This window comes from Mchenga conophoros, linkage group LG11 (genome assembly GCF_057382185.1).
Source record: "Mchenga conophoros isolate Kocher_MC1m ecotype Shallow Benthic linkage group LG11, M_conophoros_male_GT1.1, whole genome shotgun sequence".
Lineage (NCBI taxonomy): Eukaryota > Metazoa > Chordata > Actinopteri > Cichliformes > Cichlidae > Mchenga > Mchenga conophoros.
In genome coordinates, this window is record NC_140536.1 from 33,851,300 (window position 1) to 33,873,110 (window position 21,811).

General features: G+C 43.5%; 20 non-coding genes across 20 annotated transcripts; 15 read left to right on the plus strand and 5 right to left on the minus strand.

Moving 5' to 3' along the window:
* Window positions 1–519: 519 nt before the first annotated feature.
* On the plus strand, window positions 520–592 carry trnav-aac (transfer RNA valine (anticodon AAC)). Its single transcript has one exon. It is a non-coding gene; the product is annotated as a tRNA-Val (tRNA).
* Window positions 593–1,177: 585 nt separating this feature from the next.
* trnav-cac (transfer RNA valine (anticodon CAC)) lies at window positions 1,178–1,250 on the plus strand. The gene has a single exon. It is a non-coding gene; the product is annotated as a tRNA-Val (tRNA).
* Window positions 1,251–1,712: 462 nt separating this feature from the next.
* Window positions 1,713–1,784, minus strand: trnaq-uug (transfer RNA glutamine (anticodon UUG)). Its single transcript has one exon. It is a non-coding gene; the product is annotated as a tRNA-Gln (tRNA).
* Window positions 1,785–1,935: 151 nt separating this feature from the next.
* Window positions 1,936–2,007, plus strand: trnad-guc (transfer RNA aspartic acid (anticodon GUC)). Its single transcript has one exon. It is a non-coding gene; the product is annotated as a tRNA-Asp (tRNA).
* A 582-nt stretch (window positions 2,008–2,589) lies between these two features.
* Window positions 2,590–2,662, plus strand: trnav-aac (transfer RNA valine (anticodon AAC)). Its single transcript has one exon. It is a non-coding gene; the product is annotated as a tRNA-Val (tRNA).
* Window positions 2,663–3,247: 585 nt separating this feature from the next.
* Window positions 3,248–3,320, plus strand: trnav-cac (transfer RNA valine (anticodon CAC)). Its single transcript has one exon. It is a non-coding gene; the product is annotated as a tRNA-Val (tRNA).
* Window positions 3,321–3,782: 462 nt separating this feature from the next.
* Window positions 3,783–3,854, minus strand: trnaq-uug (transfer RNA glutamine (anticodon UUG)). Its single transcript has one exon. It is a non-coding gene; the product is annotated as a tRNA-Gln (tRNA).
* Window positions 3,855–4,005: 151 nt separating this feature from the next.
* Window positions 4,006–4,077, plus strand: trnad-guc (transfer RNA aspartic acid (anticodon GUC)). Its single transcript has one exon. It is a non-coding gene; the product is annotated as a tRNA-Asp (tRNA).
* A 582-nt stretch (window positions 4,078–4,659) lies between these two features.
* On the plus strand, window positions 4,660–4,732 carry trnav-aac (transfer RNA valine (anticodon AAC)). The gene has a single exon. It is a non-coding gene; the product is annotated as a tRNA-Val (tRNA).
* Window positions 4,733–5,317: 585 nt separating this feature from the next.
* trnav-cac (transfer RNA valine (anticodon CAC)) lies at window positions 5,318–5,390 on the plus strand. The gene has a single exon. It is a non-coding gene; the product is annotated as a tRNA-Val (tRNA).
* Window positions 5,391–5,852: 462 nt separating this feature from the next.
* trnaq-uug (transfer RNA glutamine (anticodon UUG)) lies at window positions 5,853–5,924 on the minus strand. The gene has a single exon. It is a non-coding gene; the product is annotated as a tRNA-Gln (tRNA).
* A 151-nt stretch (window positions 5,925–6,075) lies between these two features.
* trnad-guc (transfer RNA aspartic acid (anticodon GUC)) lies at window positions 6,076–6,147 on the plus strand. The gene has a single exon. It is a non-coding gene; the product is annotated as a tRNA-Asp (tRNA).
* Window positions 6,148–7,382: 1,235 nt separating this feature from the next.
* On the plus strand, window positions 7,383–7,455 carry trnav-cac (transfer RNA valine (anticodon CAC)). Its single transcript has one exon. It is a non-coding gene; the product is annotated as a tRNA-Val (tRNA).
* A 462-nt stretch (window positions 7,456–7,917) lies between these two features.
* trnaq-uug (transfer RNA glutamine (anticodon UUG)) lies at window positions 7,918–7,989 on the minus strand. Its single transcript has one exon. It is a non-coding gene; the product is annotated as a tRNA-Gln (tRNA).
* A 151-nt stretch (window positions 7,990–8,140) lies between these two features.
* trnad-guc (transfer RNA aspartic acid (anticodon GUC)) lies at window positions 8,141–8,212 on the plus strand. The gene has a single exon. It is a non-coding gene; the product is annotated as a tRNA-Asp (tRNA).
* Window positions 8,213–8,793: 581 nt separating this feature from the next.
* trnav-aac (transfer RNA valine (anticodon AAC)) lies at window positions 8,794–8,866 on the plus strand. The gene has a single exon. It is a non-coding gene; the product is annotated as a tRNA-Val (tRNA).
* Window positions 8,867–9,451: 585 nt separating this feature from the next.
* On the plus strand, window positions 9,452–9,524 carry trnav-cac (transfer RNA valine (anticodon CAC)). The gene has a single exon. It is a non-coding gene; the product is annotated as a tRNA-Val (tRNA).
* Window positions 9,525–9,986: 462 nt separating this feature from the next.
* Window positions 9,987–10,058, minus strand: trnaq-uug (transfer RNA glutamine (anticodon UUG)). Its single transcript has one exon. It is a non-coding gene; the product is annotated as a tRNA-Gln (tRNA).
* Window positions 10,059–10,209: 151 nt separating this feature from the next.
* On the plus strand, window positions 10,210–10,281 carry trnad-guc (transfer RNA aspartic acid (anticodon GUC)). Its single transcript has one exon. It is a non-coding gene; the product is annotated as a tRNA-Asp (tRNA).
* Window positions 10,282–10,863: 582 nt separating this feature from the next.
* On the plus strand, window positions 10,864–10,936 carry trnav-aac (transfer RNA valine (anticodon AAC)). Its single transcript has one exon. It is a non-coding gene; the product is annotated as a tRNA-Val (tRNA).
* The last annotated feature ends 10,875 nt before the right edge of the window (window positions 10,937–21,811 follow it).

Sequence of the window (21,811 nt, forward strand, 5' to 3'; positions counted from 1 at the left end):
CTACGTGCATTTTTTTTGCACAGAGTCCATCATTCAAAAACACCCTGTGGAATTTCTCCACCACATCCTAGTCGATCTAACAATCTAGTCCTATAATGGGTTTGAAAAAACATCAATTCCACCTGTGCACTCATAAGTCAAAAATGTCTTCTAGGCAAGAGCTCCCATGAGAAGAGAAGCTTGTCCAAGAGAACTCTGCTTGTCCAGCGTTTTCTCTGCTTTACTTGCGTCCCTATTAACAAATAAGTCTCGTGTGTTTGTCTTCTGTAGGTTGTGTGCTAGCCTGACAAAGAACATCAAAGAGCTTGTCAACAAGAAGATCAGCTCCCATTTGAAGAGATGCTATCTCGAGATCACAATTTGGATTGTCAATATAACCATAAATGGGGGAATGCTTGAAAAATGACACAAATGGGAGTTCCCCGCTTCTCACTAGTCCTACATGATCTGTCATAAAAGTCCTCAAATTTAAGAAGGCATCGAATTGCCCCTCTAATGACGAGAGGGCATGCACGCTCCGTTTCCGTAGTGTAGTGGTTATCACGTTCGCCTAACACGCGAAAGGTCCCTGGTCCGAAACCAGGGTGAAACATGCTTCTTTGTTTCCCGATACAAAAGTGTCTGCCTGCAGGCATTGCTTTATCTTATGGGGTTGTACTGCTGTTTGGCACAAAGAGGAGTGAAAGTACTCAAATCTTGTACAGGGCTCTGACGCTTGTAACCTTTGGATGCTCATGTTGTAAAAAGTTGTCTATAGCCCAAATTTCAGGAAATTTCACACAAACCAACATGTCTCCAGTCACCATATTTACTGAAGATGCAGGCACAGACTAAGCTCTTGGAAATGAGTGTCTCTAGCTGGCCTGCCCAGGACTTGGGCCTATTTTCAGCCAATGCACAACGTGATCAACCGCATGGCCTCTTTAGATAACAGTTCTGGGCTTCTTAGGGCAGCATATGTCGAGCTGCGCTTGCTTCAGAGAACTCCTAAATGTCAAAAGTTTTTAAGTGAGCCTAACATCGAGACTATAGTTCAGATTCCTTGCTAGCGAGCGTCTGTCTCTTCTCCATGGTTCCTTCTGTTCAAGGGCATGATAGTAACCTGCCATCAGATTTGTCAGATTGGCCAGATTACTGATTGAGACACATTCCAAAGCCAAGCAAGCCATCACTCACAGTTTCCGTAGTGTAGTGGTTATCACATTCGCCTCACACGCGAAAGGTCCCCGGTCCGAAACCGGGCGGAAACATGGGTGTTTTGCTTCTTTGGTCACAAGGGAATTGATGTTCACTGTTTAGACAACTCTGCTTGTCCAGCATTTTCTCTGTTTTACTTGCGTCCCTATTGAGAAATAAGACTCCTAGTTTTGTCTTCTATAGGTTGTGTGCTAGCCAAGCAAAGGACATCAAAAAGCTTGTCAACCAGAAGCTCAGAGCCTTCAGTGGTGGCAACAGAGTTAGAAGTGAGAAGAGTACAAGGGGAATTGTTGCCTTGAGTGACGGTGGCCAATGAAAGATACAGCAGGACGCTGAAGTGGAAAGTGCAGTACAAGAGCAAGAGCGAGGTTTGGTGCGGCATGAAGACCACGCGCAGATGGGATCAGCCAACAGAAGAGGAGTGGAATTGACTGGGCCACTAACTTGTTCTTTAAGTCATTAAACTCTCATGCTAGCTTGTGCTAATGCGGAGCAAAGGGCTAGAAAGCCAAATGAGGTTCCACTGAGACTTGAACTCAGATCACTGGATTCAAAGTCCAGAGTGCTAACCGTTACACCATGGAACCCTGCTGAAAGCAGAAAAAAGTTCTCTGTCAAACACCCATAAAACTGTAGTTCCTGGTAAAGTGATGGGGTTTTTTACATGGCCGACGAGAGTTTGCGTGTCATACCTGCTGCGAATCCCACCTTGACATGATGCCGACAGAGGATTGCAAGTCCTCGTTAGTATAGTGGACAGTATCTCCGCCTGTCACGCGGAAGACCGGGGTTCGATTCCCCGACGGGGAGTGAGCAGTCTCCTTCTCTGCTCTGCCTTTTACCTGGAATGACCACACACCCGTTAATCGCACGCTACGTGCATTTTTTTTGCACAGAGTCCATCATTCAAAAACACCCTGTGGAATTTCTCCACCACATCCTAGTCGATCTAACAATCTAGTCCTATAATGGGTTTGAAAAAACATCAATTCCACCTGTGCACTCATAAGTCAAAAATGTCTTCTAGGCAAGAGCTCCCATGAGAAGAGAAGCTTGTCCAAGAGAACTCTGCTTGTCCAGCGTTTTCTCTGCTTTACTTGCGTCCCTATTAACAAATAAGTCTCGTGTGTTTGTCTTCTGTAGGTTGTGTGCTAGCCTGACAAAGAACATCAAAGAGCTTGTCAACAAGAAGATCAGCTCCCATTTGAAGAGATGCTATCTCGAGATCACAATTTGGATTGTCAATATAACCATAAATGGGGGAATGCTTGAAAAATGACACAAATGGGAGTTCCCCGCTTCTCACTAGTCCTACATGATCTGTCATAAAAGTCCTCAAATTTAAGAAGGCATCGAATTGCCCCTCTAATGACGAGAGGGCATGCACGCTCCGTTTCCGTAGTGTAGTGGTTATCACGTTCGCCTAACACGCGAAAGGTCCCTGGTCCGAAACCAGGCGGAAACATGCTTCTTTGTTTCCCGATACAAAAGTGTCTGCCTGCAGGCATTGCTTTATCTTATGGGGTTGTACTGCTGTTTGGCACAAAGAGGAGTGAAAGTACTCAAATCTTGTACAGGGCTCTGACGCTTGTAACCTTTGGATGCTCATGTTGTAAAAAGTTGTCTATAGCCCAAATTTCAGGAAATTTCACACAAACCAACATGTCTCCAGTCACCATATTTACTGAAGATGCAGGCACAGACTAAGCTCTTGGAAATGAGTGTCTCTAGCTGGCCTGCCCAGGACTTGGGCCTATTTTCAGCCAATGCACAACGTGATCAACCGCATGGCCTCTTTAGATAACAGTTCTGGGCTTCTTAGGGCAGCATATGTCGAGCTGCGCTTGCTTCAGAGAACTCCTAAATGTCAAAAGTTTTTAAGTGAGCCTAACATCGAGACTATAGTTCAGATTCCTTGCTAGCGAGCGTCTGTCTCTTCTCCATGGTTCCTTCTGTTCAAGGGCATGATAGTAACCTGCCATCAGATTTGTCAGATTGGCCAGATTACTGATTGAGACACATTCCAAAGCCAAGCAAGCCATCACTCACAGTTTCCGTAGTGTAGTGGTTATCACATTCGCTTCACACGCGAAAGGTCCCCGGTCCGAAACCGGGCGGAAACATGGGTGTTTTGCTTCTTTGGTCACAAGGGAATTGATGTTCACTGTTTAGACAACTCTGCTTGTCCAGCATTTTCTCTGTTTTACTTGCGTCCCTATTGAGAAATAAGACTCCTAGTTTTGTCTTCTATAGGTTGTGTGCTAGCCAAGCAAAGGACATCAAAAAGCTTGTCAACCAGAAGCTCAGAGCCTTCAGTGGTGGCAACAGAGTTAGAAGTGAGAAGAGTACAAGGGGAATTGTTGCCTTGAGTGACGGTGGCCAATGAAAGATACAGCAGGACGCTGAAGTGGAAAGTGCAGTACAAGAGCAAGAGCGAGGTTTGGTGCGGCATGAAGACCACGCGCAGATGGGATCAGCCAACAGAAGACGAGTGGAATTGACTGGGCCACTAACTTGTTCTTTAAGTCATTAAACTCTCATGCTAGCTTGTGCTAATGCGGAGCAAAGGGCTAGAAAGCCAAATGAGGTTCCACTGAGACTTGAACTCAGATCACTGGATTCAAAGTCCAGAGTGCTAACCGTTACACCATGGAACCCTGCTGAAAGCAGAAAAAAGTTCTCTGTCAAACACCCATAAAACTGTAGTTCCTGGTAAAGTGATGGGGTTTTTTACATGGCCGACGAGAGTTTGCGTGTCATACCTGCTGCGAATCCCACCTTGACATGATGCCAACAGAGGCTTGCAGGTCCTCGTTAGTATAGTGGACAGTATCTCCGCCTGTCACGCGGAAGACCGGGGTTCGATTCCCCGACGGGGAGTGAGCAGTCTCCTTCTCTGCTCTGCCTTTTACCTGGAATGACCACACACCCGTTAATCGCACGCTACGTGCATTTTTTTTGCACAGAGTCCATCATTCAAAAACACCCTGTGGAATTTCTCCACCACATCCTAGTCGATCTAACAATCTAGTCCTATAATGGGTTTGAAAAAACATCAATTCCACCTGTGCACTCATAAGTCAAAAATGTCTTCTAGGCAAGAGCTCCCATGAGAAGAGAAGCTTGTCCAAGAGAACTCTGCTTGTCCAGCGTTTTCTCTGCTTTACTTGCGTCCCTATTAACAAATAAGTCTCGTGTGTTTGTCTTCTGTAGGTTGTGTGCTAGCCTGACAAAGAACATCAAAGAGCTTGTCAACAAGAAGATCAGCTCCCATTTGAAGAGATGCTATCTCGAGATCACAATTTGGATTGTCAATATAACCATAAATGGGGGAATGCTTGAAAAATGACACAAATGGGAGTTCCCCGCTTCTCACTAGTCCTACATGATCTGTCATAAAAGTCCTCAAATTTAAGAAGGCATCGAATTGCCCCTCTAATGACGAGAGGGCGTGCACGCTCCGTTTCCGTAGTGTAGTGGTTATCACGTTCGCCTAACACGCGAAAGGTCCCTGGTCCGAAACCAGGCGGAAACATGCTTCTTTGTTTCCCGATACAAAAGTGTCTGCCTGCAAGCATTGCTTTATCTTATGGGGTTGTACTGCTGTTTGGCACAAAGAGGAGTGAAAGTACTCAAATCTTGTACAGGGCTCTGACGCTTGTAACCTTTGGATGCTCATGTTGTAAAAAGTTGTCTATAGCCCAAATTTCAGGAAATTTCACACAAACCAACATGTCTCCAGTCACCATATTTACTGAAGATGCAGGCACAGACTAAGCTCTTGGAAATGAGTGTCTCTAGCTGGCCTGCCCAGGACTTGGGCCTATTTTCAGCCAATGCACAACGTGATCAACCGCATGGCCTCTTTAGATAACAGTTCTGGGCTTCTTAGGGCAGCATATGTCGAGCTGCGCTTGCTTCAGAGAACTCCTAAATGTCAAAAGTTTTTAAGTGAGCCTAACATCGAGACTATAGTTCAGATTCCTTGCTAGCGAGCGTCTGTCTCTTCTCCATGGTTCCTTCTGTTCAAGGGCATGATAGTAACCTGCCATCAGATTTGTCAGATTGGCCAGATTACTGATTGAGACACATTCCAAAGCCAAGCAAGCCATCACTCACAGTTTCCGTAGTGTAGTGGTTATCACATTCGCCTCACACGCGAAAGGTCCCCGGTCCGAAACCGGGCGGAAACATGGGTGTTTTGCTTCTTTGGTCACAAGGGAATTGATGTTCACTGTTTAGACAACTCTGCTTGTCCAGCATTTTCTCTGTTTTACTTGCGTCCCTATTGAGAAATAAGACTCCTAGTTTTGTCTTCTATAGGTTGTGTGCTAGCCAAGCAAAGGACATCAAAAAGCTTGTCAACCAGAAGCTCAGAGCCTTCAGTGGTGGCAACAGAGTTAGAAGTGAGAAGAGTACAAGGGGAATTGTTGCCTTGAGTGACGGTGGCCAATGAAAGATACAGCAGGACGCTGAAGTGGAAAGTGCAGTACAAGAGCAAGAGCGAGGTTTGGTGCGGAATGAAGACCACGCGCAGATGGGATCAGCCAACAGAAGAGGAGTGGAATTGACTGGGCCACTAACTTGTTCTTTAAGTCATTAAACTCTCATGCTAGCTTGTGCTAATGCGGAGCAAAGGGCTAGAAAGCCAAATGAGGTTCCACTGAGACTTGAACTCAGATCACTGGATTCAAAGTCCAGAGTGCTAACCGTTACACCATGGAACCCTGCTGAAAGCAGAAAAAAGTTCTCTGTCAAACACCCATAAAACTGTAGTTCCTGGTAAAGTGATGGGGTTTTTTACATGGCCGACGAGAGTTTGCGTGTCATACCTGCTGCGAATCCCACCTTGACATGATGCCGACAGAGGATTGCAGGTCCTCGTTAGTATAGTGGACAGTATCTCCGCCTGTCACGCGGAAGACCGGGGTTCGATTCCCCGACGGGGAGTGAGCAGTCTCCTTCTCTGCTCTGCCTTTTACCTGGAATGACCACACACCCGTTAATCGCACGCTACGTGCATTTTTTTTGCACAGAGTCCATCATTCAAAAACACCCTGTGGAATTTCTCCACCACATCCTAGTCGATCTAACAATCTAGTCCTATAATGGGTTTGAAAAAACATCAATTCCACCTGTGCACTCATAAGTCAAAAATGTCTTCTAGGCAAGAGCTCCCATGAGAAGAGAAGCTTGTCCAAGAGAACTCTGCTTGTCCAGCGTTTTCTCTGCTTTACTTGCGTCCCTATTAACAAATAAGTCTCGTGTGTTTGTCTTCTGTAGGTTGTGTGCTAGCCTGACAAAGAACATCAAAGAGCTTGTCAACAAGAAGATCAGCTCCCATTTGAAGAGATGCTATCTCGAGATCACAATTTGGATTGTCAATATAACCATAAATGGGGGAATGCTTGAAAAATGACACAAATGGGAGTTCCCCGCTTCTCACTAGTCCTACATGATCTGTCATAAAAGTCCTCAAATTTAAGAAGGCATCGAATTGCCCCTCTAATGACGAGAGGGCATGCACGCTCCGTTTCCGTAGTGGTTATCACGTTCGCCTAACACGCGAAAGGTCCCTGGTCCGAAACCAGGTGGAAACATGCTTTTTTGTTTCCCGATACAAAAGTGTCTGCCTGCAGGCATTGCTTTATCTTATGGGGTTGTACTGCTGTTTGGCACAAAGAGGAGTGAAAGTACTCAAATCTTGTACAGGGCTCTGACGCTTGTAACCTTTGGATGCTCATGTTGTAAAAAGTTGTCTATAGCCCAAATTTCAGGAAATTTCACACAAACCAACATGTCTCCAGTCACCATATTTACTGAAGATGCAGGCACAGACTAAGCTCTTGGAAATGAGTGTCTCTAGCTGGCCTGCCCAGGACTTGGGCCTATTTTCAGCCAATGCACAACGTGATCAACCGCATGGCCTCTTTAGATAACAGTTCTGGGCTTCTTAGGGCAGCATATGTCGAGCTGCGCTTGCTTCAGAGAACTCCTAAATGTCAAAAGTTTTTAAGTGAGCCTAACATCGAGACTATAGTTCAGATTCCTTGCTAGCGAGCGTCTGTCTCTTCTCCATGGTTCCTTCTGTTCAAGGGCATGATAGTAACCTGCCATCAGATTTGTCAGATTGGCCAGATTACTGATTGAGAGACATTCCAAAGCCAAGCAAGCCATCACTCACCGTTTCCGTAGTGTAGTGGTTATCACATTCGCCTCACACGCGAAAGGTCCCCGGTCTGAAACCGGGTGGAAACATGGGTGTTTTGCTTCTTTGGTCACAAGGGAATTGATGTTCACTGTTTAGACAACTCTGCTTGTCCAGCATTTTCTCTGTTTTACTTGCGTCCCTATTGAGAAATAAGACTCCTAGTTTTGTCTTCTATAGGTTGTGTGCTAGCCAAGCAAAGGACATCAAAAAGCTTGTCAACCAGAAGCTCAGAGCCTTCAGTGGTGGCAACAGAGTTAGAAGTGAGAAGAGTACAAGGGGAATTGTTGCCTTGAGTCACGGTGACCAATGAAAGATACAGCAGGACGCTGAAGTGGAAAGTGCAGTACAAGAGCATGAGCGAGGTTTGGTGCGGAATGAAGACCACGCGCAGATGGGATCAGCCAACAGAAGAGGAGTGGAATTGACTGGGCCACTAACTTGTTCTTTAAGTCATTAAACTCTCATGCTAGCTTGTGCTAATGCGGAGCAAAGGGCTAGAAAGCCAAATGAGGATCCACTGAGACTTGAACTCAGATCACTGGATTCAAAGTCCAGAGTGCTAACCGTTACACCATGGAACCCTGCTGAAAGCAGAAAAAAGTTCTCTGTCAAACACCCATAAAACTGTAGTTCCTGGTAAAGTGATGGGGTTTTTTACATGGCCGACGAGAGTTTGCGTGTCATACCTGCTGCGAATCCCACCTTGACATGACGCCGACAGAGGATTGCAGGTCCTCGTTAGTATAGTGGACAGTATCTCCGCCTGTCACGCGGAAGACCGGGGTTCGATTCCCCGACGGGGAGTGAGCAGTCTCCTTCTCTGCTCTTCCTTTTACCTGGAATGACCACACACCCATTAATCGCACGCTACGTGCATTTTTTTTGCACAGAGTCCATCATTCAAAAACACCCTGTGGAATTTCTCCACCACATCCTAGTCGATCTAACAATCTAGTCCTATAATGGATTTGAAAAAACATCAATTCCACCTGTGCACTCATAAGTCAAAAATGTCTTCTAGGCAAGAGCTCCCATGAGAAGAGAAGCTTGTCCAAGAGAACTCTGCTTGTCCAGCGTTTTCTCTGCTTTACTTGCGTCCCTATTAACAAATAAGTCTCGTGTGTTTGTCTTCTGTAGGTTGTGTGCTAGCCTGACAAAGAACATCAAAGAGCTTGTCAACAAGAAGATCAGCTCCCATTTGAAGAGATGCTATCTCGAGATCACAATTTGGATTGTAAAATATATATAAATGGGGGAATACTTGAAAAATGACACAAATGGGAGTTCCCCGCTTCTCACTAGTCCTACATGATCTGTCATAAAAGTCCTCAAATTTAAGAAGGCATCGAATTGCCCCTCTAATGACGAGAGGGCGTGCACGCTCCGTTTCCGTAGTGTAGTGGTTATCACGTTCGCCTAACACGCGAAAGGTCCCTGGTCCGAAACCAGGCGGAAACATGCTTCTTTGTTTCCTGATACAAAAGTGTCTGCCTGCAGGCATTGCTTTATCTTATGGGGTTGTACTGCTGTTTGGCACAAAGAGGAGTGAAAGTACTCAAATCTTGTACAGGGCTCTGACGCTTGTAACCTTTGGATGCTCATGTTGTAAAAAGTTGTCTATAGCCCAAATTTCAGGAAATTTCACACAAACCAACATGTCTCCAGTCACCATATTTACTGAAGATGCAGGCACAGACTAAGCTCTTGGAAATGAGTGTCTCTAGCTGGCCTGCCCAGGACTTGGGCCTATTTTCAGCCAATGCACAACGTGATCAACCGCATGGCCTCTTTAGATAACAGTTCTGGGCTTCTTAGGGCAGCATATGTCGAGCTGCGCTTGCTTCAGAGAACTCCTAAATGTCAAAAGTTTTTAAGTGAGCCTAACATCGAGACTATAGTTCAGATTCCTTGCTAGCGAGCGTCTGTCTCTTCTCCATGGTTCCTTCTGTTCAAGGGCATGATAGTAACCTGCCATCAGATTTGTCAGATTGGCCAGATTACTGATTGAGAGACATTCCAAAGCCAAGCAAGCCATCACTCACCGTTTCCGTAGTGTAGTGGTTATCACATTCGCCTCACACGCGAAAGGTCCCCGGTCCGAAACCGGGCGGAAACATGGGTGTTTTGCTTCTTTGGTCACAAGGGAATTGATGTTCACTGTTTAGACAACTCTGCTTGTCCAGCATTTTCTCTGTTTTACTTGCGTCCCTATTGAGAAATAAGACTCCTAGTTTTGTCTTCTATAGGTTGTGTGCTAGCCAAGCAAAGGACATCAAAAAGCTTGTCAACCAGAAGCTCAGAGCCTTCAGTGGTGGCAACAGAGTTAGAAGTGAGAAGAGTACAAGGGGAATTGTTGCCTTGAGTCACGGTGGCCAATGAAAGATACAGCAGGACGCTGAAGTGGAAAGTGCAGTACAAGAGCATGAGCGAGGTTTGGTGCGGCATGAAGACCACGCGCAGATGGGATCAGCCAACAGAAGAGGAGTGGAATTGACTGGGCCACTAACTTGTTCTTTAAGTCATTAAACTCTCATGCTAGCTTGTGCTAATGCGGAGCAAAGGGCTAGAAAGCCAAATGAGGCTCCACTGAGACTTGAACTCAGATCACTGGATTCAAAGTCCAGAGTGCTAACCGTTACACCATGGAACCCTGCTGAAAGCAGAAAAAAGTTCTCTGTCAAACACCCATAAAACTGTAGTTCCTGGTAAAGTGATGGGGTTTTTTACATGGCCGACGAGAGTTTGCGTGTCATACCTGCTGCGAATCCCACCTTGACATGACGCCGACAGAGGCTTGCAGGTCCTCGTTAGTATAGTGGACAGTATCTCCGCCTGTCACGCGGAAGACCGGGGTTCGATTCCCCGACGGGGAGTGAGCAGTCTCCTTCTCTGCTCTTCCTTTTACCTGGAATGACCACACACCCGTTAATCGCACGCTACGTGCATTTTTTTTGCACAGAGTCCATCATTCAAAAACACCCTGTGGAATTTCTCCACCACATCCTAGTCGATCTAACAATCTAGTCCTATAATGGGTTTGAAAAAACATCAATTCCACCTGTGCACTCATAAGTCAAAAATGTCTTCTAGGCAAGAGCTCCCATGAGAAGAGAAGCTTGTCCAAGAGAACTCTGCTTGTCCAGCGTTTTCTCTGCTTTACTTGCGTCCCTATTAACAAATAAGTCTCGTGTGTTTGTCTTCTGTAGGTTGTGTGCTAGCCTGACAAAGAACATCAAAGAGCTTGTCAACAAGAAGATCAGCTCCCATTTGAAGAGATGCTATCTCGAGATCACAATTTGGATTGTCAATATAACCATAAATGGGGGAATGCTTGAAAAATGACACAAATGGGAGTTCCTTGCTTCTCACTAGTCCTACATGATCTGTCATAAAAGTCCTCAAATTTAAGAAGGCATCGAATTGCCCCTCTAATGACGAGAGGGCGTGCACGCTCCGTTTCCGTAGTGTAGTGGTTATCATGTTCGCCTAACACGCGAAAGGTCCCTGGTCCGAAACCAGGCGGAAACATGCTTCTTTGTTTCCCGATACAAAAGTGTCTGCCTGCAGGCATTGCTTTATCTTATGGGGTTGTACTGCTGTTTGGCACAAAGAGGAGTGAAAGTACTCAAATCTTGTACAGGGCTCTGACGCTTGTAACCTTTGGATGCTCATGTTGTAAAAAGTTGTCTATAGCCCAAATTTCAGGAAATTTCACACAAACCAACATGTCTCCAGTCACCATATTTACTGAAGATGCAGGCACAGACTAAGCTCTTGGAAATGAGTGTCTCTAGCTGGCCTGCCCAGGACTTGGGCCTATTTTCAGCCAATGCACAACGTGATCAACCGCATGGCCTCTTTAGATAACAGTTCTGGGCTTCTTAGGGCAGCATATGTCGAGCTGCGCTTGCTTCAGAGAACTCCTAAATGTCAAAAGTTTTTAAGTGAGCCTAACATCGAGACTATAGTTCAGATTCCTTGCTAGCGAGCGTCTGTCTCTTCTCCATGGTTCCTTCTGTTCAAGGGCATGATAGTAACCTGCCATCAGATTTGTCAGATTGGCCAGATTACTGATTGAGAGACATTCCAAAGCCAAGCAAGCCATCACTCACCGTTTCCGTAGTGTAGTGGTTATCACATTCGCCTCACACGCGAAAGGTCCCCGGGCGGAAACATGGGTGTTTTGCTTCTTTGGTCACAAGGGAATTGATGTTCACTGTTTAGACAACTCTGCTTGTCCAGCATTTTCTCTGTTTTACTTGCGTCCCTATTGAGAAATAAGACTCCTAATTTTGTCTTCTATAGGTTGTGTGCTAGCCAAGCAAAGGACATCAAAAAGCTTGTCAACCAGAAGCTCAGAGCCTTCAGTGGTGGCAACAGAGTTAGAAGTGAGAAGAGTACAAGGGGAATTGTTGCCTTGAGTCACGGTGGCCAATGAAAGATACAGCAGGACGCTGAAGTGGAAAGTGCAGTACAAGAGCATGAGCGAGGTTTGGTGCGGCATGAAGACCACGCGCAGATTAGATCAGCCAACAGAAGAGGAGTGGAATTGACTGGGCCACTAACTTGTTCTTTAATAAACATCTTAAGTAGTGTAATCGGTTATTTGTCCAGCCTTAACAAGATTTGCAATGTAATTGCACTGTCCACCAAATCTTCCGTCCTGCAACGCTCCACATCATCTGGGACTGGCTATAAACAAGAGTCAACCAGTAGTGCACTTTCATCCGACAGTTTCAGTCGATAAGTCGGTCTTTTTCACGTGTAACATTCCCTTCTCCGGATCCAGAAACTCCTTACTCTCACCCCTGAAAGATCTATAACATCTGGCTTTAAACATTATTCTGTATTGGTCATCTGGACACCATTGAGGTAGGTCCCTCACATCGTTAAAAGCAGAGCAAGCTTTGGCAGTGCATGTGGTGTAATCAGGAAAACCACTGGGTTCCCCTTGTATTGCAACGGGCTTTGCTTCCGGGCCCCCCATAGCACATTGACGCAGTCTTGGTAGTAATGGACTTTAACAATTATAACTTGGGGTTTGCCGCTGGATCTTCACAGAGCAAGGCCTCTATTCGAGTGGTCCACCAGTCTGACGACCTTATCCCACCATCATCAATTAAAAGCATAGACAAATTGTAAAAACTACTTTTTACTATGTTATTGATATTTCTCTGGTAAACGTAATTGAAATCTATAATTTTGCCAACTGAGACATTCCACCTTAGCTTTTATTTATCCTAGTGAGTGTCAGAACCACTATTCAGGATGAAACAAAGAGCCATTAGCACATCAGGAAGATGTTGACAACTGGTTGTGTACTTAGTGAGTACATCAGGCAGCAGAAACCTGAGAAAGGAGAGGAACCACCATGGAAGGACAGGCTTCTGGACGGCTTCTGGACAGCATGTATCACCACCAAATTTAGGAAGTGGCTGATGTTGAGAAAGACTGAAAGACCACACAGGAACAAAAGTAACGGCGTTACTTTTTTCAGTAACGAGTAATCTAACTAATTACAATTCCTATTGTTACAATTACTAACAAGAAAATGCAGTCCGTTACTATTTTTCAACAAACAGAAGGTTGAAGCTGTGTTCAGCTTACCGCATCAGTTGCACGGAAGTAGCTGACTATGTAAGTAATCTGGAGACTACAGCTTTAAGCACCTGCGCGCGCTCCCAAGGACGGTAATCACGATCACTGTCTAGCACAACACCTGGAGCTAAGGGGGCAAAACAATCGCATGAGTGCTGCTGTTTGACTGAGGAAGAATAAAGTAGTTGTGGTAAGCCAATCACATGACCACTTAAAGACAAAGCAAGAAGGTGATATATACCAGTTTTTAAATTGTGTTGAACCAGAGTCATGATATACAATATATATGCAGCGTTTACTGTCTAAGGACAGTGCTAGCAAGCACTCTCTGCTTATGAGAGAAAAAAAACAGGAAGTTTTAGGAGTGATGGCGAGAGAGAGAGATTGAGAGAGTTTTGAGATGTGAGAGATTTGTGACCTTTAGCGTGTTTGGAGAGTGTAGTTAATGAGTTGTCTTGTGTAGTTAGTGTGTAGTGTTGTGGATAGTTTTGTGTTGTGCGTCAGAACAATGAGGTGACTGCTGTCTCCAGGTAGAAAAAGGAGTGATACACCTGCTGCTGTCAGAATGCAGAACAGCTGGTTGTTCTGTAAATAGTTTGAAATGGTTATTTTAAAAAGGGTAAAAGGTAAATGGATGCAAATAACTTTGTTTGCAAAACTTGTGCATAGGATTTTAAAATTGACAATTTATATTTTTATTTACAGTTATGAAATATGATTCATTAAACATGTTTGTGATTTTAGACCAGTTGTGTTAATACAGTATGTCAAAATGAAAACATAACTGTAAATTCAGACAGAAAAGAATGATACCAGACAAGACAAAGTAAATAGTTTTTAAAGGTAAAATGTAGAGGGAAAATCAAAAGTAGTTAAAAATGGCCAATTATACCCTGGACCCCAGAGGGTAAAACATTTTTTTTTTAAAGTAACGCAATAGCTACTTTTCAAGTAATTAATTACTTTTAGAATATTGTAACTCAGTTACTAACTCAGTTACTTTTTGGAAGAAGTAACTAGTAACTATAATTAATTACTTTTTCAAAGTAACTTGCCCAACACTGCTGAGGACTACCACAACCACACACAAGATCCCAGTTGCAGGCTGTGCAAAAATGCCCTTGAGGTAATTCAGCAGATAAAAGTAGGGTGGAAGATGTTAGCGAGCAGGACACATGGAACGCCATAACCAGGTCATACTCATACTCAAAACAACTAAAACAAGATAAAATCCCGTGGCACTTGTAACAGTCACAATGGTTTGATGTCTCTTTAAGTTGTAAGATAAGATAAGATAAGATAAGATAAGATAAGATAAGATAACCTTTGTTAGTCCCACACGTGGGAAATTTGTTTTGTCACAGCAGGAAGTGGACAGTGCAAAAGTTATGAGGCAAAAATTAGGATACAATAAGAATAAATACAGTACACAACTGTACAAAATAGAATAAAATAAAATACTATATACAGTAGAATAAAAAAAAATAAATATACAATAAGATAAAAATAGAATACAAATACAAATGCTATATACAACTGAGTAAGAATACAACGATGACAGAAAGGATTATTGCACTTAGTATTATTGCATATGTATGGATGTGTGTGCTTGATCAGTTAAAGTCTTTATTATGGAGTCTGACAGCAGTGGGGAGGAAAGACCTGCGAAATCTCTCCGTCCCACACCGTGGGTGCCGCAGTCTCCCACTGAAGGAGCTGCTCAGTGCTGTCACAGTCTGCTGCATGGGGTGGGAGATGTTGTCCAACAGGGATGACAGCTTAGCCACCGTTCTCCTGTCACTCACCACCTCCACTGGGTCCAGAGGGCATCCTAGAACAGAGCTGGCCCTTCGGATCAGCCTGTTCAGTCTCTTCCTGTCCCCAGCAGAGATGCTGCCGCCCCAGCAGACCACACCATAAAAGATAGCAGAAGCCACAACAGAGTCATAGAAGGTCTTCAGGAGTGGGCCCTCCACCCCAAACGACCTGAGTCTCCGCAGCAGGTACAGCCTGCTCTGCCCTTTCCTGTAGAGGGCGTCTGAGTTATGAGTCCAGTCCAGTCTATTGTTCAGATGAACACCAAGGTACCTGTAGCTGTCCACAGTCTCAATGTCCATACCTTGGATGTTCAGTGGTTGCAGTGGAGAATGCTTGTGCCTGCGGAAGTCTACCACCAGTTCCTTGGTTTTACTGGCGTTGATCTGGAGGTAGTTCAGCTGGCACCAGTCCACAAAGTCTTGGGTCAGACCTCTGTACTCCTTGTCGTCCCCATCAGTGATGAGGCCGACTATTGCAGAGTCATCAGAGAACTTCTGCAGGAAGCACTGGGTGGAATTGTGGGAGAAGTCTGCAGTGTAGATGGTGAAGAGGAACGGAGCCAGAACCGTTCCCTGTGGGGCCCCCGTACTGCAGACGACCCTGTCCGACACACAGCCCTGAGTCCTCACATACTGTTTAGTTGAGTTAGCCTGGCTAGCTTGTACAATTAGATTTTCCAAAATAAAATGGTTTGAAAATGATAAAAATGACACTGCAGTACTGAGAGGAAGTAGAATTTGGGGGGGGGGAGAAAAACTTGATAAGCAACATGTCTGTGAATGTTCTCAGTCATCCAGGTCATCGTAGTCAAAGGAGCTTGCAAAGAAAAGCATCTGGACTTCTTTAAGTTACTTGAAGACGTTTCACCTCTCATCCGAGAAGCTTCTTCAGTTCTAAGGTCAAATGGTGGAGAGTCCCAGATATAAACCTAGTGGGAGTGTCCCCCCACAGAGGGACAAAGGACCCCCTGATGATCCTCTAATCGCCTGAGCCAAGGTGTGAAACTGGGTGTGGGCCCCAATCAGCCAGAGTTTCGGGTGGGTTCATTGTGAAACCTGGCCCCACCTTATCATGCGAATTCCTGAGATCAGATGGCCCAGGATGTGAGTGGGCGTTAAGGCGTCTGGGAAGGGATCTCAAAACTGGATTATAGATGGCAGAGAGTTGGTGTCGTAAACCCCCACCTCTGTTCAAAGATGGTCGCTCACAGTGGACATAGATGGCTTCTTTCACTCCTCTTTCAAACCATCTGTCCTCTCTGTCCAAAATGTGAATGTTGATAAGCAACAAAAATTGGACTTTGTTATAGTGCAAATATTCAAATCTGTAATTTGAACTTGCTACATATGATGAATGATAAAATGCTATGATGCATAAAGACACAAAAGTATTTCCAAAAAGGTTTGTTTTTTAACAAACCCTTGAAATTTTATTTTAAAAATGTATTTCCATGTATTTCCTTTGTATTTCTATGTTTGTGCTATATTCTTTGTACAATCTACACAGACCTCAGTTTACAGGTTGTTGAACTTCTGGGGACATCTGTTTGTGGAGGGCAGTAAGGGAAGAGAAATTGTCTCATGATGTTAGGACCTTCAGCGCGAAAAAGGATACCTTTTGAAGGTATTGCATGTAAATGATGAAAGTCTGATGACAAAACACAATTAATAAAATCTCCCAAATTCAAATTTGGAGCTGTTCCAGAAGAGGGTCCTGACCAATCAATCAATCAATCAATCAATCTTTATTTATAAAGCACTTTTCATACAAAAAAAATGTAGCACAAAGTGCTTTACATGGTTAAAAGCAGCCCACCGCACCCCACCTTCCAACTCACTCCCCACACTCTCATTAACATAAACGATGTGAATACATGCATATCCCCCCCCACACACACACACACACACACACACACACACTTAAAGAGTTAAATTGGGCTCGGTACGCATGAGCCAAGTGAGGAAACACTATAACAGGGGAGCCGTCTGCACCAGGAGCCGGTCACAGACCGCAGCCTCCAGGCTGGCCACACAGCAGGAGGGAGGCAAAGAAGCCTCCCAGCCGGGCTGAGAGGACCCCCTGTGCCCCAGCAGCCACGGTCGATCAAAGCCCCGGTGCAGAGAGCGCCCTCTGAGGAAACACTGGAGATATGACACAATAGGATATATACAGGGTAAAACGATAAAATAAATGAGAACGGGATACAATATAAATATAAATAGAGTAAGAAGATTAAAAAATGAATAAGAATAAAATCAATAAACGTTAAATAAAAGTTAAATTAAAAAGGTGGGTCTTGAGCCTGTTCTTAAAAACATGTACGTTCTCTGCGGCCCTGAGGTCCTCCGGCAGGCTGTTCCACAGGCGAGGACCATACCATTGAAAAGCTGCCTCTCAAAAGGCCAGTACCAGAGGACCTCAGGGTCCGCAAGGGTTCATATGATAAAAGCAGATCTGAGAGATAAGAAGGCCCAAGACCATTAAGACATTTAAAAACCAATAAAAGAACTTTAAAATGAGGGCTTTGTCTCTCATTCTAGTTTTAAATATCCTGGAAACTACATATAAGCTTGCAGTCTGATTGCATTTATTTGTGTATGTCATTCAACTCTTGAGCAATTGTGGCCCAAGAGTTGAGAGGTCGCCTTATTATTGGAAGGTTGCTGGTTCGAGCCCTGGCTTGGACAGTCTCAGTTGTGGTGTACTTGGGTAAGACACTTCACCTGTTGCCTACTGGTGGTGGTCAGAGGGCCCGGTGGTGCCAGTATCTGGCAGCCTGACCTATGTCAGTGCGCCCCAGGGTGGCTGTGGCTACAATGTAGCTGCATCACCAGTGTGTGAATGACTGAATGTGTAAAGCACTTCGGGGTTGTTAGGGACTAGTAAAGCGCTTTACAGACCATTTATTTATACGGCAGTAAAAGAAAGTTTTAAAAAAAAATGTTTATTTATTTATTATTACAATAAAAATGAGAGTTTGAACTGTAAAGAATTGAATAACAGCAATGAGGTAAATGTGGAAACATCCTTTGTTTTTATTTCATAAGTCAAGCAAGTAGTTCTTTTTTTCTCTTCCTGAAGTCTAGTGACCTCACCTGGGAATTAATGTTTACGTTCACCTATATAACTATATGAGTCTAGTTTGGATTGCATGGCTCAAAAACGAATTACATTCCTTTATGAATAGGCTGTATCTGTCTTTAGTTTTGACAAATGCAAAGGAATAAATTACAACTACTAAAAATCTGTAATTTTATTGAGTGAGCTGACCTGGAGTGAGCACTCCACCCTCCTTATCTGAACTCCCAGTTCAGTGACCAGACCCAAGAATGGATTTTTATAATGTTGTGTTTATTCTGTACTATGTATTTAGTTTTAACAACAACTAAAAATTGGTATTGTTACAGAGTGACTTTACTTGTCTTGGGTGAGGGACTAAGCTTATAATACACACATACAGGAGAATTTATTTTCAGATCTCCTAAAATAAATAAGGAAATAAATAAACAATACAACTTAATTTGATAATCCTTTCATAAAACAGGTTATAGTATTTAAGAGGGAAAAATAGTGCTTACTAAATGAAAGAGAAAATAAATAGATTCATAGTGGCAAATGTTAGAGGACACTCACAAAACAAATCCTTGAAATGTTCCTTCTTAGTGTCAAACACATTCCTAATTGTGTAGATCAGAATTCCCTACAAAGCTGAATACAGTGGCTTGCAAAAGTATTTGGCCCCCTTGAACGTTTCCACATTTTGTCACATTACAGCAACAAACATAAATCAATTTTATTGGAATTCCACGTGAAGGACCAACACAAAGTGGTGCACACGTGAGATGTGGAACGAAAATCATACATGATTCCAAACATTTTTTACAAATAACTGCAAAGTGGGGTGTTCATAATTATTCAGCCCCCTGAGTCAATACTTTGTAGAACCACCTTTTGCTGCGATTACAGCTGCCAATCTTTTAAAGTACGTCTCTACCAGCTTTGCACATCTACAGACTGAAATTCTTGCCCATCCTTCTTTGCAAAACAGCTCCAGCTCAGTCAGATTAGATGGACAGCGTTTGTGAACAGCAGTTTTCAGATCTTGCCACAGATTCTCGATTGGATTTCGATCTGGACTTTGACTGGGCCATTCTAACACATGGATATGTTTTGTTTGAAACCATTCCATTGTTGCCCTGGCTTTATGTCGTTGTCCTGCTGGAAGGTGAACCTCCGCCCCAGTCCCAAGTCTTTTGCAGACTCCAAGAGGTTTTCTTCCAAGATTGTCCTGTATTTGGCTCCATCCATCTTCCCATCAACTCTGACCAGCTTCCCTGTCCCTGCTGAAGAGAAGCCCCCCCCCCCCAGAGCATGATGCTGCCACCACCATATTTGACAGTGGGGATGGTGTGTTCAGAGTGATGTGCAGTGTTAGTTTTCCGCCACACTTAACATTTTGCATTTTGGCCTAAAAGTTCCATTTTGGTCTCATCTGACCAGAGCACCTTCTTCCACATGTTTGCTGTGTCCCCCACATGGCTTGTGGCAAACTGCAAACGGGACTTCCTATGGTTTTCTGTTAACAACGGCTTTCTTCTTGCCACTCTTCCATAAAGGCCAACTTTGTGCAGTGTACGACTAATAGTTGAACTATGGACAGATTCCCCCACCTGAGCTGTAGATCTCTGCAGCTCGTCCAGAGTCAGCATGGGCCTCTTGGCTGCATTTCTGATCAGCGCTCTCCTTGTTCGGCCTGTGAGTTTAGGTGGACAGCCTTGTCTTGGTAGGTTTACAGTTGTGCCATACTCCCTCCATTTCGCTTGAACTTCAAGCGATCATTCAGAGCACTGTTCAAGCCTTGAATAGTGCTCCGTGGGATGTTCAAGGCTTGGGAAATCTTTTTGTAGCCTAAACGTGCTTTAAATTTCTCAATAACTTTATCCCTGACCTGTCTGGTGTGTTCTTTGGACTTCGTGGTGTTGTTGCTCCCAATATTCTCTTAGACAACCTCTGAGGCCATCACAGAGCAGCTGTATTTGTACTGACATTAGATTACACACAGGTGCACTCTATTTAGTCATTAGCACTCATCAGGCAACGTCTATGAGCAGCTGACTGCACTCAGACCAAAGAGGGCTGAAGAATTACGCACACCCCACTTTTCAGTTATTTATTTGTAAAAAATGTTTGGAATCATGTGTGATAACACACAGTGAAGATTAGACAGGAAAGCATGGAGTCAGGGATAACACACAGCAAAGGGCCTTGGGTCAGACTCAAATCCAGGCTGGTACATCGCCTGATCAACCTAGTGAGATAAACTGGCACCCAAGAATCCATTCTTAAAGAAGGAAAAGACAGTGGAGGCTCTGTCATGGCCTGGGCTTCATTTCAGCCTGTGGCTTCTAATGAATGCAGAAAAGTACAGTCAGATTTTCATCTACCAGACAAAAACAACTAGAAAGCACCAGACTGGCAGCAACTTCATTTTTCAGCATGACAATGATCCAAAACACAATGCTAAAAGAATACCTGGATAGAAAACAATTACCATGGATCACCATTACTAGCCTCCCAAGAGCCTGGACCTCAACATTATTAAAGCAGTGTGGGGTGGAGAAAAGAACTAAAGACATCCAACATTCAAAGAAAAACTTTGAATGTCCTTCAAGAAGCCTGGGGAACTATTCCTGAAGACTACTTAAAGAAAATTCAAGAAAACTGGCAAAGAGAGTTCAGGCTGCCAAATTTGGATTTTTAAGCTTGAGTAGTTTCAAATCTGAAACTTAAAGTTTTAAAAATAAATAACCTTGAACACAAAGTACGATACTTTAATTCAAAATACAGTTGAATAGAAGTAGAAAGCAGCATGACAGAAATATACATGAGGTGCAATCAACCTGTACTTTAGCAAAATAACTGAGTGGGTTTTTAGGTATAATTTAAAGATTAAATTGTTTTATTGTATCAATATGTTGTTTATTATGAGGTATTGTGTAGACATTTACAATAATTTAATATATGTAACGAGATAACGCAGTGTGTCAGGGCCAGACAGTTTGATCGTGCAGCTGATTATCCTAAACTACCAGGATTTTTCTTATTCTTACATTCAACCACTGACGTTTTGTGGTCCAAACATTTGAATGAATCATTAATGGAGGTTTGAAGCTTTCGAGTTGCTTGAATGTTTTGTCAGTGCTCAGGTACCTGTGTAATGACAATCACAAACAATGAAATATCTACCATGTTTTAGGAATGAGGAAAACTCAATGTAAGCGCACATTTTTACAAGGAAACTCCAGCTTTAATCTATATAGTACAGTAATTGCACAACACCTAAATTCTTGAGAGAGAAATATGCTTAAGAGAGCTTAGATATATGGCGATTTTATGTTGAAGCTAATTTGAATGTTGTAGCTTTCTTTTTTCTTACGTCTGAGCTGGCATTGTGCAACCCTTTGGATTTGAATGATACCTCAAGGGAGCTTTGAATGCAAACACACACAGAAAAAAGCTCAACCAAGCAAACAAACAATTAAAAAACCAATTAAGAAAAAACAAACAAGCTCCACACTCATTTTTACTCATTTTATTAATGATGTTATGTCCTCAGGCTCATTCATTGATATGCATTTATTCAAAAGTAAAAATTTCCATCACACTTTTGCAAGTCTAAGATTTTCTGTGTTCATTCATAACTTTTCTTGCTGTGAGGTATTTGTTAAATTCTAGTTCATCAAGTAATAATTCAGTGCTCTTTCCCACCTTGAACTTTCAAGGGATACGATAACTGACCAATAAGACCACAACACTGCAGAATTTTCCTTTAAATGACATTTGAGGACATCTCCAAATCATCATAGTATTTACTATCATTTAATAGACGAAGCATAATCAGTACTGTGGGGATAATTGTACATCTCTAGTTGTATTGCAGAGTACTAGTTGACTGAAAAGTTCATTATGTTTAGTATATGGAAGCAA